This window comes from Mirounga leonina, unplaced genomic scaffold, assembly GCF_011800145.1.
Source record: "Mirounga leonina isolate KUSES-001 unplaced genomic scaffold, KU_Mleo_1.0 Mir_165, whole genome shotgun sequence".
NCBI classification, from domain to species: domain Eukaryota; kingdom Metazoa; phylum Chordata; class Mammalia; order Carnivora; family Phocidae; genus Mirounga; species Mirounga leonina.
This window is the reverse complement of record NW_023270415.1, coordinates 15,701,690-15,713,113: the sequence shown is the minus strand read 5'-3', so window position 1 is coordinate 15,713,113 and position 11,424 is coordinate 15,701,690. Positions and strand designations below refer to the sequence as shown.

The 11,424-nt window shown below is 38.2% G+C and overlaps 1 pseudogene; it reads right to left on the bottom strand.

Moving 5' to 3' along the window:
• Window positions 1–473: 473 nt before the first annotated feature.
• LOC118014869 lies at window positions 474–7,705 on the bottom strand (annotated as a pseudogene).
• Between the last annotated feature and the right edge of the window lie 3,719 nt (window positions 7,706–11,424).

Here is an 11,424-nt window from a genome sequence, read left to right as displayed (position 1 = left end):
ATCTAGAGATTAAGGATATAATGGTAAACAAGAGAGCCAAGATATTTGCTCTCATGGAGTTTATATGTTAGTGGAATGAGGGGCAGTAAACAGACAATAAACAACTAAATAAATGAAGTCCAACTTTTGTAAAGTTTAACAATATTTAGAAGTTCCTGAAATTGTTTGAATTTTTAAATTACCTTTATAGAACAATGCATGCACGCACACACACACACACAGACACACACACGTTCTTTTAGTTACTAGAAATATGGATTGATTTTTCTAGCATAGGAATTATTTTTTCTAGGTATCCTATATTATCAATAACCAATGGAAGTTAGTGATAGATATAATCAGTAAGTCCCATGTGCCTAAAGGAACATAGGTTAAGGAAGACTAAAAGGCTTGAGTGAATTATGAAAAAGCATAGATATTAGGCAAAGATTTTTTTTTTTTTTTGGTAGAACTAGGTTTTATGAAGCTATGCCTTAGTACAGCCTCTGGGGCTTGCCCATGGTGCTCTTGATCTTCTGCCAATTCTTCTGGAGCAATGACACCAGGAAATTGACTAAGTGGATGTTGTACACATCATCTGTTATCTTCATGTGACCAATGACCACTGCCAGATACAGCACCTTCTTCATCTGTAATTTGATCATGGACTTCACGTCATCCATTTTGGCCATCATGTTCCCATTGTACATCAGCAAGGAAGGGAACTTGCCAGCCTTCTTCAGGTCTGGGCCCGGATTCATGGGATCTGCTTGACCAGGGATCCTGAAGCCAAAAACTTATTGGCCAGCTTCTTGACTAATTTTTTTTTTTATTTTTGTTGAGTTTCTTCAGCGCCTCAATGTTCATGTGGGGAATAGCCACAGCCTTTGCCTCATCACAGTCCTGCTGTCCCCCCAAACACATATGGAGAACTTGGGGCGAGAAGTGGACTTAAGCCTGACAGTTTCTGAGAAGTGTTTGTCTGTCTGAGGGTCATAGTTCTTCAAGCTGATCTGCAGCTCCACCATCTGCAAAAACTTCCTGTGAGCCTCTTACAGGTGTCATGGGAGACTTTGCTGCTCATGGTGCCTCGTGCTACAATAACCAGAAAAGAGTAGGCAAAGAATTTTAGGCATTAGTTTGTAGATTATATAAGACACTAAAGATCTGGGGAGACATGATTGGAAATGAGACTTTTTAAAAGATTAACATAGTGTTAATCTATTTGGTGGTGTGGCTCACACAGAAAGTAAAGGTGAGGGATCAATTATGATGTTTTGGAAAACAACACAATTTTGTGAAGGGACAAAAGTTTGAATTAGGATGAGGACATTTGGATTAGACATGAAATGTGGATTGGCATGATTTGGAATGGGTGCTATGGAAGACAGAAGAATCAAACATGACTGAGGTATTTACCCTAAGTGATAAAGAGAAGAATGGAAACTTTCACAGAATCAAAAATAGGTGATGAATTTAGAAAAATGAACAACAGCAGCAACTAACTAAAAAGCAACATGTATCCACAGCATACCACCACCCAATGTTGTTAAAAGCTGGAACCCACCATTCTCCCTCTTCACTAGCTCCTTGACTGTGTCAGCTCAAACCTTGACAATGTGGCTGACAGTCCCATTTGCCCTTAGAGGCCAAATAGCATTCACTGTCATTGCAAATAACAGCATTTCCTCAGTGAAGGTTGAACTAAATTACTTTAACAAGCCTAAATTAAAAATCAAACATGTTGATGCATTTAATGTGAGGCACAGAGGACACAAAAGATCATCAAAAATGAGTGGCAATATTGATTGTCATAAACAACCTTTCATGGAACAAAATAGATTCAGTGCTGACCCCTTGAAATGCAGTTACCCTATTTCTAGTATATTTACTTATAGGTTATGTAATTTAGGAGAATTATTTCTTTTTTACTTTTAATGTGTTATCTTAACCTTTCTTACCTCACCACAATCTATTTTTCTCATAAATGAGGATAATGGTGATAATAGTAATTCCATATTAAAGCTTAGAATTGTATGAAAGTCTTTCATTCTTTTATATTAAATGTGTAAGATAGATAAAATATATCTAATTATACCTGCTTTGCAGAAAAAAATCTTATGGATTTTAAAGATATTCTGACAAATAATATGGATATTATGAAGCAGTAAAATTTTTATTGACTCTTCTGAACTTTTACTTTATTTTCATCCATTTTCTAATGGAAGTATGTGCCCTACCTGAGCCTTACTACTTTGGAAGTTTGAATTCTGTAAAATAGCAAAGGATGGTCTTTTAATTTGGTTGTGTTATAAAATGTTGGAAAACATCATGAGCTTATTTGAAATTTGTTTAGATTAAATCTTTACAGAATTTTTTGATTAAATATTACAATTCATATCTAAGAAAACTTGAGATGAAGTTAAAAAATTTCTGGCAGAAATTCTGGGCATTAATATGATAATTCATTGTTGAAAATTTGGTTATCTTCTTTTACTAATTTAGAAAAAAATATTTTTTAATATTTATTCTTTATCTTCATGGATACTTTCACCAAATCCTAGAATAACATGTCAAACCATGGAAAATATTGCTCCAAGAGCTTAAATATAAACAAGTACAACTTGGTTTCTATAAATTTATGATTGATCCAGCCATATTACAGTATTATAAGAAGTTAGAAGTATTTTTGGAATAAATGCATAAGTCCTTTATCTGCTTAATTACTATAAAGTATGGTAATCATGCTTTCCTGCCTAATATCTGTTATCAGAATTGCAATACTGGATAGGATATGACATGGATATGAAGCAGATTAAGAGTTCTTATTTTTTTCTTACTGTATATTCAGAATGTAATTCAGCCCTGACATACAATATTGCATGAATCATGCTCCCATTCTTCAACCTAATATCCCAATAAATCCATAGTAATGTCTCTAGACATTTCTGCCAACCCTGCAACAAATATATCCCATCTTTAGCCCATTCGTTACTCCTACCCAAGTTTTCTCTCTAACACATAGATTTGATTATATCCCTCCTATGCTTCACAGCTCTGTCTATAGAGTAAAACTCCTTTTTGTGTTATTCAAAGTCCTTCAGAATCTGGCTGTCGTAAACATTTTATTCTCTCAATAAATAATTACAAAATCCTTGCTCATTGTAGAACATCAGCAGGGGTTTCTGAGGACAGGGGAGGAGAAGACTGGTCTCCGCTCTCATGTAGCACATAGCAAACAAGCAATTACAATCCAGTGTGGTCAGTGATTCATCTTTGCGCATGTGTAAAGATCAGCTCAAATTGGAGTAGTGTCTGAGACTTGTTTAATGGCTAGTTCATCAGATAGAAAAGAAGTAAAAGGATTTTCTGGAAAAGGAAAATGACTTAAACAAAGTCTCAAAGGTGTTACCAAATGTAATATGCTCCACGAAAGGCAACTAGTTCCCTACACCGATGCATAGGGTTTCAGGAGAGTCTTGGACAGGTAAGATGTTGGAAGCAATGACAAGTAGCTTTCTGTTCAAAGGGATGTGGTCTTTATCAACCTATAGAAGGAATCATTAAAGGGTTTTTGAAAAGGTGCATGAAAGATTATCTGTGGGGAAATAGAACAAAGGAGAGCATACAGAATAAAGCGAGGATCCGTGCAGAGGAGAGCAGGTAGTTGAGCTAGAAGGAGGCAGCTGACAGGATATGAAGGCAGGGCAGACCGGTGAAATTAATAAAAGCAGCATTGTCATAATTTCATGATGAGATGGATAGAGAGGAAAAGGAGGAATGCAAGATGACCTCTATGTTTCCAGTTTGTGCAAATGGCAAAATGTTGTCTAACACTCCCAGAATGCAGAAGTAGGAGACAATCTGAATCAAAGTAGGGCAAAGAAGAGACAAAAAGTTTGGTTTGGATCCTGTTGAGTCTGAAATCCCATTAGGGATCTGAGTGGAAATGTTGTACTGTAGGCAGTTGGGTAGAGATGCCTCTAGTTCAGGAGATAATTGTGAACTCAGCTATTGCTCTGGGAATCACTGGGAAGCAGCTGAATAGGGGCAAAAAGTGGCCAGTGATTGTTCAAAAGTCCATACTCATGACAAACTTTTTCCGGGTCAAATTTATAGGTAAATTTGGTGTACCCTTTATCTACTCCTAATTTTCTCTCTTTCTTTTTCTTTTTATAAAAGGCTCAATGAATTTACTCACTTTTCCTTTTAGACACATTCTCCACTGGCAAATATATTCCTGCTACTACATGATGCATCAGTGAAGTTTATAGTTATTGGGTTAAAAAAATTCTTATGGTAAGGTATTACCCTTACTTTTCTAAGCGATGGTATGTTTTTGTTCTTGTTTAATTAATTAGGCACCCATCCTATGATTATGTTTTCCATTTGAGTTGCAGTATACACTGAAGGTATACTAATTTTGCAGAACTTACCATACCTTCAATACACTGAAGCCCTCAATTTTTCATTACCTAAAGTGAGAAATTTAATTCAAAGGCATTTACGTTTTACTTGGATAATCTGCCTGAATTTTTGTATGTGTTTCTTGTTACTATAGATTTATTCTTTATTCCTCCCCTTAATGTCCACTATCGTATATTAGTCTCTATTTAACCCACTTCCACAATTGCTTTAGTTCATTTGCTTGAATGTCCTAAATCATCCACAATGTAAAAAGAGAAAAATTACAAGGGATGGAGGCAAAACTGATAAAAAAAAAATAAATAGCTAACTGTATATAAAATTCTAGTTCATAAAAGCTAAAATTGTGGTAAGTTGTTCTAAGGACATAGAAAAAAATTTAAATTTCACTGGTATTCAATGAACAACAGAAAATCAACATTTTCTAAAGATAAAGAAAATTCTGATAAATATTAAAGATAAAGAAAATTCTGATAAATATTCTAATGTTTTGCACAAAGACAATGTCATAAATAATAACATTATAAAAATAGTATCCAAATACAAGGAACCAAAAATGTGAGCTATATAACTGTAAGTAGAGGAAACTGTATTTCTTCCTTCCCTAATAAATCAGACAAATAAGGAAACACTTCAGTGTTTCCTACATATAACTTTTCTTTTAGCCGTGGATCAAAATGTTACTCCAGTTCTATATCCTTAAGTAAAAGAGCAGTTTCAGGCTTATGGATAAACTGAACAAAAAGTACAGAAACCTAACACTGTGGCGACAGATGATAATTTCATTGAGTTTTAATTCTTCCCTAAGACCTACTGGAAGGACTTGTATAGGCATCAATATCAAGAGGATTTGGGGCATTGTAGGGCTTTGCTCTTCTTGTGCTTGATTTGCCCATCGTAAAAGAATGCAACTCCCTGAACTTACAGTTAACCAGTTTAAAGAACAAGGCAGAGAGAGAAACAACTTATATAGGACCTCCCTCTGCAAAATGAGAGCATATCCCTGTATGACAGAAATGACTAGATTCAGGGAAATCGGACTAAACTTGACTCTTACACTTACCCTAAATCCTTTATATGTGTGATGATTATTTGCCTTTCAGAATTTATTTTGAATTTTTAGGGCAGAGAAATTATTCTGTGTGATAATGTAATGATGATACATGACATTATTCATTTGTCAAAACCCACAGAATGTACAACACAAAGAGTGAACAGTAATGTAAACTCTAGAATTTAGTTAATAATAGTGTGCCAATATTGGCTCATCAATTATAAGAAATGTACCATACTAATGCAAGGCTTTCATAATAGAAACATGTGAGGGAGGAGAGAGGTATATTGGAATTCTGTAGTTTTTGCTCAGTTTATCTGTAAACTGAAAACTGATCTTTTGAAAAAGTCTATTAATTAAAAAAAATCAAATTGCTCTCTGTAAAAATCCAAACTCAGAAAAATAGAAAGAAGGAAAAAATTACCTAAAATCTTACAACTCAGAGATAACTACTCTTAAGATTTTCTGGTGATCATTGTTCATTCTCTGTTTCTGTCTCTCTTTCTCCCTCCCTGTTTCTCTCCCTCCTTTTCCTTGTCCTCTCCCATTCCTTGTTTCCCTTTTCCCCTTGTATTTTATTGTTTTTCAGAATTCAAGTTAGAAACATAGATTGGTTTATTCTGCCTCCACATGGGTTTTATTCCTGGCTCTGCTTCTAAAAAATGTGTGGACTTAGGCAGTTCATCTACCCATTTGTGCTTCAGTTTCCTCTTTTATAAAATAGGAACAATTGCAGTTTTTACCTCATTGGATTGTTGAGAGGATCGGACGTAACAATACTTGGTTAAGAGCTGATCTCACTGCCTGGTGCATAATGAATACTATGCTACTTCTCTTACTCCTCCTTCATATTCTTATTCTTAATACAGTGTTATTCCATGTCAATGAAATGGAATGAATATCATCATTTTTAAGGCGGCCAATGCCATCAATACTTTTATCAATCCCCTTTTGATGAACACTGAGTTTATTTCTATGGGGGAGGGAACATGGATGGCTTTTATATTATGCTGTAGTAAATATTCTCATCCATGAATCTTTATTGATTTATTATCTCCTTAGAACAAATTCCTATTTATGGAATTGCTGGACTCCCAGTTACTTTTAGGCTCAATTACCTTTATGTAGTGTATTTGGATCTCCATGAACTTTCACTTACCTGCTTCTCCAGCCTTACCTCTTAGCCGCTGCTTCCATCCCTCCTTCACCTTCCAATTATATTGGGACACTTGCAGGTCCTCCAATGCACTATACCCTTTTTCTTCTTTGGGTGTCAACGTCTAGTGCGTTGGGGTCCCTGGGTAAGGGTCTACGAAATCACCAGGACACAGGGGATGCAGAGCAAAGGCAGCACTTGCAACTGCATACTGCCGTTTATTACTCACATAGCTATATACTCGCAGTGATCAGATAAACATAACAATGTATACTTAAAGTATCAAGCCAACATCCGTGAAGTGAAATATACACAAAATTCAATAAGAACAAAATACATCCTGTTTATGCTTGCAGAATAAAGAATTCTCTTAGCCATCCTTCCTTTGGAGACAACATGTTCTTTGTCTTTAGAAAGAACACTTCTGTTTAGAAAGATACACTTTAAGCTAGGCAAGAGCCACTTCCTGCTGATCCAGGCATTTAGGCCTTGCAACATGAGGTAAGGGGAAGAGAACATTTTCTCCTCCTGGCCCAGGCCTGCCTGGCCGTCCTTAACCTCAGTGCAGTCCTCAAATGATCTGGGCCTGCAAGGGGCCTACAAGCCTACACCATCTCAATTCCCTCCTTTTTCTTTTGTTTTAATAAAAGTGCCCTCCAAAGGATGGCCATAGAATTCTGGGAAAGCTTTAGATAGCAAAAATGCAACAGCATAAAGCATAAGATAACAATCAACAATACAAATCCCATTCCTCCAGCAGTATGCCCCAAACTCTGAATAATACCTTTTGGATCTAGTCCCTCAAGTTGCTTAAGAAGTAAATTGGCCAACGTAGCGGCATCTGATACAGTAAGCAAGGCACACATAGCCAAAAATAAATTTTCAGGCGTACAAGCCTTCCCCGTTCGCTGCAGGATTTTTTTTGCCCCTCCCCACTAAGCTTTTTAATTTGCCCCCAAGTCGGCAAAGCAGTAGCAAATATCTGCCGACGGCGACGTCGTCCTCCCAAATTCAGATGTGCCATGGCCTGTAACGGAAGTTCATCTTGGTCTGGATTCCCCATCCGTCGCCTGGTGGGATACGGTGCCGTTCGAATTGGCCCTCGACCGGATCCATTGTGCGGGGAGCCAGAAACAGGTCCGTCCATCCTCTGTGGAGACATAAGCATAACCCTTCCCCCTGTAAAGTAATAGCCCCGGTTGCCAGTCTGCATCTGCAGTCGGTTTAAGCCATATATGTTCATTTAATGGAGGGGGAGCGACCTCTCCTTCTATAAACTGTTTCTCTGCACGGGAGAGGATATCTCCCTGCGGAAGATTCAAGAAATTTAATGCGAACAGAGCTTGTTGCAAAATAGAACGCGCATTAGATTGAGTGAATGCTAAAATATGGTCCTTTTTCCTCCTTTTTAATTTTTTAATTTGTAACTTTAAAGTATTATGCGCACGTTCTACAATGGCTTGCCCTTGAGGATTGTATTCAATGCCTGTTTTATGCATGATACCATATTGTTCACAGAAAGTTTGAAATTTTTTACTGCTATATGCAGGTCCATTATCTGTTTTAATAATAGATGGTAAGCCCATCACAGCAAAAGTTTCTAAGAGATGGGTGATAACATGTTGTGCAGTTTCGCCACTTTGTGCTGTGGCCCAAATAAATTGAGAATATGTATCTATTACCACATGTACATACATACAAAGTTCAGAAAACCACATCTGCCACTGCAGATATTCAGGCTCCTTTAAAAGAGCCCGACAGAGGACCCTCCAGTCCTCAGGAGAAAAATTGTTATAATGTCGAGCTAGATCATTAACTAGCTCCTTAACATAATGTGATTGTGGTCCATATAAAGACACTGCCTTTTTCAAGCGACCAATATCTCCTATACCTATTCCTTCATAATATGGTGCTTGTGCCACCCCCTGGATTGGGGGAGGCCTGATAACAGGAAAAGCAAAGACAGAATTACCTGTGCCACCCTCATCATCGCTATCCTCTAGCGCATCAAGCTCAGCTAAAGCAGCAGAAAGGAAAGGATTTTTAGAAGAAAGAGCTGGTGCAGACGGCAAAGGCGGAGCAGAGGGCTTTCTAGAGGGTTTCTTAGACTCCTCCGTCATAGCCATAACCTGCTGAAAAACCTTCCACACACGCTCCACCTCGGGATCCGACTTTACTTTCGGTTTTGGTTCTTCATTACCACACTCGCTAGGCTCACGGGATGGTGTAAGCTTAAAGGTATCTTTCTCTACCGCCCTTTTCTCATCCGTATCTAAAGGGAGGTCTTGTATAGAAGGAGCCATCTCCTTATGGAAGTCTTCGACCGTGCGGTCATCCTCCATCGCTTTAAGCACTGTAAAAATAATCGACCAAATAGACCAAAACCGCATGGGAATTTTTTCTCCCTGTCTCATTGCCTTCTCGACATTATGTCGAACTCGCCGCCAATTATCCATGTCTAAAGTTCCCTCCTCTGGAAACCAAGGATTCCATTCTCGAACCACCTTCAAGCACAGCTCAATATCATTAGAAGCGACAGTGATACCATAGACAGCAAGTGAATGCTTCAGCATTCGAACATAAGGAGTAGAAGTTTCTTGTCCCATAACCCTGTACTTAATTAAGTTACTCACCCTTCCTGTACGTCCTTCAGGGTCCCTGTTCGGGCGCCAATTGTCAACGTCTAGTGCGTTGGGGTCCCTGGGTAAGGGTCTACGAAATCACCAGGACACAGGGGATGCAGAGCAAAGGCAGCACTTGCAACTGCATACTGCCGTTTATTTCTCACGTAGCTATATACTTGCAGTGATCTGATAAACATAACAGTGTATACTTAAAGTATCAAGCCAACATCCGTGAAGTGAAATATACACAAAATTCAATAAGAACAAAATACATCCTGTTTATGCTTGCAGAATAAAGAATTCTCTTAGCCATCCTTCCTTTGGAGACAACATGTTCTTTGTCTTTAGAAAGAACACTTCTGTTTAGAAAGATACACTTTAAGCTAGGCAAGAGCCACTTCCTGCTGATCCAGGCATTTAGGCCTTGCAACATGAGGTAAGGGGAAGAGAACATTTTCTCCTCCTGGCCCAGGCCTGCCTGGCCGTCCTTAACCTCAGTGCAGTCCTCAAATGATCTGGGCCTGCAAGGGGCCTACAAGCCTACACCATCTCATTTGGGCACTTGCATAAATTGCTCCCTTTGCCTAGGACATAGTCAACGCATTTTCTTCTTATCAGCTATTTCCTCGTGTATGTTTCTTACTAGACTACAAGCCTCACGAAAACAAGAAGCATCTACTTCTGTCTTTACAGGTGTCTCATCTCCCTTTTGACACCAACTGAAGCAATGATTCTAGACCAGAAACCGCCTCCTGCCCTGAAGTAAATTAAGATCCTGATTTAATTATCTATATAAATGAAATTTTATAAAAATTGATGTGGCTACCTTGTGTAAATCTCACTTACCAGTGTAGCTTCCCATGGCTCACTGTGATCCTAAAAGCAGAACATAGTTTCTGGTAACACTTTTGGCCCAGATTAGGATCTTGGATTTAGGAAGCTCCATTCCACAAGAATTTATGCTAATAATCTACATGTTTCTCTTTATATTTACCATATCAATTTATCCCGTTCTTGAAACCAAGGTCAGCATCGGAAAGACTAAGGATGACCTTCAAAATTTTGTCTTCCTTTCTTCTATGTACGAGCCCTGAATAATCCCCAGGACTGTGAATATGATGAATTTTATTTCTGTGATGAGCTTGTGTTAAATGGCACAGTTGACCTTAAAGAGATTATCTGTGTGAGACTTAGCTAACCACAGGTCCTTTAAAAACTGAGAGTTGTCTCCATCTGGTTGCAGAAGAGGAAGTCAGAGATTTGGTCCATAAGATTTGACATACCATTACTGACTTAAACATGAAGAAGCTATGTTGCAAGGAATTTTGATGATGTCTAGGATCCTAGAGCAGCCCCAGCCAACTAGGAGCAGCAAGAAGACAGAAACTCAGTCCCGTAACTGCAAGAACTAAATTCTGCCAATAATAAGAATGGTCTTGGAACTGGATTTTTCTTCAAGCTTCCCCCATGAGAACTCAGTTTATCCAACACCTTGATTCTAGCCTTGTGATATCATAAGGGAAAGCTCAGCTCAGCCACTCTATGCTTGACTTTAGACCAACAGAATTATACAGTAACAAATGGGTATTGTCTTAAGCTACTAATTTTGTGGTTATGGTGAAGCACTAGAAAACTAATAGAGTGGAGGTGAGGAGCGGGAGTGGGAAAGCAGAGTGAGTGCCCAGGTGGCCCTGAAAAATATCTCTGCTTCCTGTTTTGAGCATTCTTGAGAGTCTGCAAGTATTTGTCCAGTGAATGAACATGAATCAAATCAGTGGGGGACATAATAAAGAAGGCACACACTGGGAAAGAACTGTGGCCTGCAGTGGGTGGTACCAAGGCTCTGCACAGCTACAGAATGCCTGATTTCCTCTCCACTGATGATAAATGACCACGTTCTATTCATGTAGCTGATAATTGGGAGTTTGAGACTTTTACCCTCTCTTTTTTTTTTACTTTTAAACTTAATGATTGTTAATTGTTTTCTTTATTGACTAAAAATATTTCTATAACTGTGTAAAAGATGTGATAGCGAGTGGGATGTAGGGAGAAATTCCCTCTCCACGAGTGTAAGGTATTTTCATGAATACCAATGCAAGTTAATGGTAGGGAAAAGACCTCCCCACTGGTGAGTCCTCACCTAGTAAATGGTCAAAGACTCAGAAATAGTTATTAAGTGCCATTAG